The following is a 6,000-nucleotide window of genomic DNA, read 5'->3' as shown; positions in this document are numbered from 1 at the left end:
CTGAGAATGGAACCTACCACCGAGCCACGCCCACACGCCAGCCCTTTTTAAATAATTGAGAGAAAGGGTGCCCCTTAATTACTGACACTGACTTTAAACTTGTGATCCTCTGGCTTCGGCCTCCCTAGCCGCTGGGTTGGCGCACACCACCATGCCTGGCTGTTGTTTGGTTTTAAAGTGTGTTTTGGTTTGACGATCAGGTTTGGCAGAAGTCAGGGGCAATCCCTTGATGAGGGCATGTAAGAACCCTGGATGCTCCTTAGTGTACTATCAGCTGCCCTGTTGACTGGGAGCCCCGCCCACATCCCAGCAGCAGTCCAAAAAGCTGAATATTTGTTCTGAAACCCAAATCCTTGTTTCTTTAAAAAATACAAATACAGTGGCTCAGGTATGGGACTCTAAGGCAAGACTTGTTCTTCATGAACCCTTTGAAAATAACTTGTGGCTTGAGCAACACTGGCCATAGGCTAATGGACACCCCCACCCAGGGTGCCACCACCGTTCAGAGTTTGGGATTAGGGTTTGGTGCTGGGGACTGATTCAAGGGCACTTTACCACTGAGGTACATCCACAGTCTCCAAGATGTCACTGGGATCACAGGAGTGCACCCAGCATGGGAGCTGTTTTTATATGAAGCCATTTACTTCTTGTGCTTTCTAAGAGGGAAAGGCTTGAGTGTCTGAAGTCTAAATGGGCAACGTGAAAGGCACTTGTCCATGGAAGGAGGGGAGCGTCTCAGACATGATGGTAAAGGAGACAGACAAAATGGGAGGGGGTTTATCATGCAGATGGAGCCACTCTTTTTGGGTCTGGAGGGGGAGTGATGTACTGGGTTTCTGCAGCAAATAGCAGCTGAGAAAATATCCAAAGTCTCTCCAGGTGGGTCCAGCAGGACAGGAGGGATGTGGCAGGCCCTCGATGAAGCAGACCATGGTGTTGTAGGGAGGCCAGGCAGAGCCCCCAACCCCCAGGCATCTCACCCTCCTGCTGTGAGCTAGCATGCCCCCCCCCAGCCCTCCCCTGATGATGTTGAGGAAGCCCAAGTACCTGTGTTCAGGATCAGGTGAGTGCTTCTGGAATCCAGATGCCCAGGCCACCCTCCATTTTGCCAGAAGCAAGAGGATTTACAGGGCAGGTGCCACCCAAAGGAGCACTGGTCATACTAGAATAGTAGTGGGAACTCGGGGCTAACGCATGTTCCTGTTCCTCTCCAGACCTACTGCGCCAAAAGCTCTGGGAACGTGACCCGGCGATCTTTTGAGCTGCCTTCAAGCTGACAAGGTGCACACTCAATGTGGACAAGTTATTGAAAGATACACTGGCCAAATTTTTGAAAGTAGAAATTGTGGTCACAAAACGGGAGGGGCTCATATTTTACAGGTGAAGTTAGCAGTTTCAGTTTTGCCTGAGGGGTCAGTCCTGGAGACAAAACTGCATTGCTGCTCACCCTGTAGTCCCTGTCCAGCCAGGCTGGCAAAGGTCTGAGGGCTGCCTGTGTTCCTGTCATCTGCTGCAGCCTTTGACCACATTTATACTGTTGTCCATAAATTCAAGGAACCAGGGAAACAACTTATTAGAACCCAGAGAATTTGGGGGCATGCATTTCAAATTGGCCCTCATATTGCCAACAGGATCTGCTGGGCAAGCCCCCACACAGGAAAAGGTGTGGACACCAGGGAGCCAGACCCCAAGGGAATATCTGCACAGAAACACAAAGGCCCAAGGGATTTGCAAACCAGAGCATCTCAAGCCAACCTGGGTCCCCTAGCAGCCAGAAAGAAGCAGATGCCAAGTCCTTAGGGCACTCCGCCTACCAATCCATCAGAACACAGTGATGACCGAGGGTTGGGGGCTGCTAGCCCTGCCTAAGGAACGGGGACCCACGCACTGGGGCTGTGAAGTCAAGTGCTGTCGCCATATGGCCGCGCAGGTGCTGCCTTCCATTTAAACAATTGCTGTGGCTGCACAGACTGCCCCACTGCTGCCGCTGCAGTCTTCCTGAGCACATGGTCGAAGCAGTTTGTGGGGTTTTTGGTTCTGGTTTGGTCTGCAGTGCCTGGGACTGGACCCACGGTCTCACAAATGCTGGACAGGCAATCTACCACCCAGCCCCAGCATGGTTTTAAGTGTTTGAGAGTATACAAAGGACTTTAAAAATTTGAAATGGGGTTAATAAGCACATAATAAAGTATAAATTTCTAACAGTGGGATGCCAATTAAATGATGATGAATTAGAACAGTTTCACATACATTCTATATTTGTATATTCTGTATACATGCATTAAAATAAAATCAGTACAAATACACAGTAGCAAAGAACTCCCAAGAAAAAAGTTGTGCTGTTTCATTAATCATTAGGCTTCTAACTGTATGGAACAGGTGAGCTCCAGCGCCACATCCACAGCCTCAGGTTTCTTTCCAAGTGCTGTAGCCCACATGCCTTTGTGGGGGCTTAAGATAAAGCACCCAGTGCATGTCTGAGCTTGGCATTAGAATACTCCAGGAACAAAAGGGCAGGAGAACTGGGCTGGGCTGGGCTGGGCTGGGCTGGGCTGGGGCTGTAGCTCAGTAGTGGAGCGCCCACCTTGCACGTGTGAGGCCCTGGGTTTGATCCTCAGCGCCACAGGTGAACACAGACCGCTGGGCCCAGGCCCTCTAACACCTAAGTAGCACTGGTTTTTAGTTTTCAGCGGACACAACATCTTTGTTGGTATGTGGTGCTGAGGATTGAACCTGGGCCGCACGCATGCCAGGTGATGGCGCTACCGCTTGAGCCACATCCCCAGCCCACACTGGTGGTTCTTGAATGCACAGATTCTGTCACTACAGTGGACCAGGGTCCTTATCCCGGGCATCCTAACGTGTTGAAATTCAGTAAGTCCACTCACAGCGTGGCAAATTGCGGCTGTGCAGGAACAGAAAAGCCCATCCAAAAATTCAAATAGAAATGTCAAGGCACCCTGATTAACAAAAGACAACCTAAAATACAAAACTGGAGGGCTCACATTTCCTGATTTCAAATCTTGCTAAAAAGACAAAACAGATCAGGGAACAGACTCACAGAACCCATAAACGGTCCCTCACAAATATAGTCAAGTGACTTTCCTTTCCAGTGCGGAGGCCTGAACCCACCCACCCTGTGTGTACACTACACAAGCAAATTTTTATTTTGAGACATTGCCCAAGAACTTGTAATCCTTCTGCCTTTGCCTCCCAAGTAGCAGGGACTACGGGTGTTTAAAAAAGGCACAAGACCATTCAACAGGGAAAGAACAGTCTTCAACAAAGGTTGCTGAGAAAATGCCCACCAGGAAGGTAAAACACATTGGATTAGGATCCTTAATGTAAGGCTTAAAACTATAAAGCTCTTAGAGGAAAACAGAGCAAATGCTTCATTCACAGCACTGGATTTGGCAGCCATTTCTTGGATGGGATAGTAATGGCACAGGCAACTCCCATGAAATTTGTCCATCAATGGGGCACAGGAACCGGACATAGTGGCACACACCCAAGGGCTCGGGGGGCTGAGGTAGGAGGAATGTAGTTCTGAGGTAAGCCTCAGCAAGGCCCTAAGCAGCTTACAAAATAAAAAGGGCTTAGGGATGTGGCTCAGTGGTAGACCCCTGGTTTAAATTCCCACTACCAAGAAAACACACCTACAGACTCCAGGTGAGGCAGCTCAGTGTTGAAGAGCTTGCCTAGCAGGCACAAGGCTCTGGGTTCCATCCCCAGTGCTGAAAAAAATGTGTGTGTGTGTGTAAATATATATGTCAACAGTAAAAAGGCAACTCATGGAATGGGAGGAAAAAATTCACAAACCGTGTATCTGATAAAAGGACTGACTCCTAGAATATCCAGCCAATTCCAGATCTCAACAACCAACCCAATTTAAAAATGGACAGATGGTCTGAACACTGTTCTCCAGAGAGGATCCACAAATAGGCTACACGCAGCGAACTCACAGAGAAGGCCAGTCAAAACTACTGCGGAATCACCTGCGCCAAGGAGGGCTCCCTCAACACCACAGAGCACTGTGGGAACGGTTCCTAGAGAACAGCCTTGCCACAGTGTGAGGCAGCACCCCCTGTAGTCCATGTTCCAAAGAACTTTAAGCCAGGCCTCAGAGGGGTACCTAGGCCCATGTCCCCAGCAGCATTACTTCAAAAATAGCCAAGCGTGGATGCGCCCAGGGCCGGCGCGGACCAGCAGAATGTGGAGTACGCACTAGAAAGGAAAGGTGGGAAGTGCTAGCGCAAACCAAATGAAAAATGAAAGTAACACAAGCCAGTCTCAAAGAAGGCCACAGGAGTCCACTGACACTTAGATGACCACGACCACAGGTGCCTGCCAGGGGCTGGGGGAAGGAGGCATGGGGAGTCACGGACGACAGAATGTTAGGGAAATAATACATCAAGCCGTACACTTAAAAAACATGAAGGTGATGATAAAGTATGCATGCTTTTCCACAGCTAAAAGGACACCTTGAACAGAGTCACCTTGAACAGACATCTGGTGGCCAATTTTGGGAAAGGTGAAGGCATCAAAACAGGTGGTGGTAATGGGTTCTTACCATGAGGACCTAGGACTGCACCAGCTGCCGATACTCGGAATCAATGGGAAATAAGAGCCCTCGGGAGTGCAGCGCTCAGACCCATGGCAGTGTGGGCTCAGTGGGAGTTGCCAGTGGAGGGCAAGGAAGGAGGAAGCGCGGCAGGAACTAGCCTCCCACAACACCCTGCGGTTACCGAGGGAAGCGTGACCCACAGTGGAGCAACCTGACATAAGTGGGTGACCAAGGCTGACGGACACCTACGCCTCAACCCTGGTGTGACACAGGAGAGAGTCATTTCTGTGGCTTTCCCTTCAAAAGTACTGGTCATTATCAGCCAGACGCAGGCTGAGGGTCAACTGCAGAGAAGTCCCAAGGACAGCCAGGCGGCAGAGCAACCAGACAGCCCGGAAGGTCAAGGCAACGTGCATTGCTCGACAAGCCCAGAACTGAGGTCCCCAGACAGGGTGGTGGTGCTGACTTCCTGACTTGATGGAATATCTGAATTGGGGGGACAGAGAGAGTACAGATGCAATTTCAGTAAAATTCAACTTTTCTGTTTGAAGTAACTTCAAAACAAGTTCACTTTTTAAAGATTAAAAAAAAAATTAGATGGTTATGTTTTAATGTACAGAGAGGAGGGGATGGAAAGCTTGCCAGTGTGCTCTTCTCGAACTATCCTGGTTTTCACTGTGATGCTTTCAGCACTTAACGCTCACGTCAACAGGTCTGAGTGGACCCAAGTTCGCCCAGGCCACTGCTGCTTCTATGGAGTGCCTGGGACAGGCCAGAACCGCAGACACCAAGATGGACACCTTCCAAGTGCCACTGTCCACTCAGCATCCAGCTACATGAGGAACACGAGTTGCTGCAGGCCACAACCGGCTCTCCTGAGGGCTGCTGAACCTACAGGGGCGCCTGCCTCAATGGGAGTCACTGTCCCACTAGTCTAGTTTTGTTTTTTTTAATATATATTTTTTTGGATGTTGATAAACCTTTATTTTATTCATTTATTTATATGCAGTGCTGAGAATCGAACCCAGTGCCTCACACATTGCTAGGCAAGGGCTCTGCCACTCAGCCCCAGCCCGAGCCCACGTCTAGTTATTTTGAAAGACATAAAATGCCTTCAGATCACTTTTGGTTAAGTCAGGTGGTCGCTTCATAGACAACCGCCATTATAACCATATAGTTCTTAAAAAAATTTTTTTTTATCAGACAGTAATCCCAGGTACTCAGGAAGCTGAGGCAGGAGGATTACAAGTTTTAAGACCGGCCTTAGCAACTTAGCAAGACACTGTCTCAAAATAAAAAGGGCTGGGGATATAACTCAGTGGCAGAGCGCCCCTGGGTTCAATACCCAGTACCAGAACCACCAGCTGCCGCTTACCAGGCTGGAGGGCACCTCCGCACCAAGTGTCCCCATGTGCTCCCCGGCTGGCCCTGTCCCC

The sequence above is a fragment of the Urocitellus parryii genome, chromosome 6, assembly GCF_045843805.1.
Source record: "Urocitellus parryii isolate mUroPar1 chromosome 6, mUroPar1.hap1, whole genome shotgun sequence".
Lineage (NCBI taxonomy): Eukaryota > Metazoa > Chordata > Mammalia > Rodentia > Sciuridae > Urocitellus > Urocitellus parryii.
Note: the sequence above shows the minus strand (reverse complement) of the source record.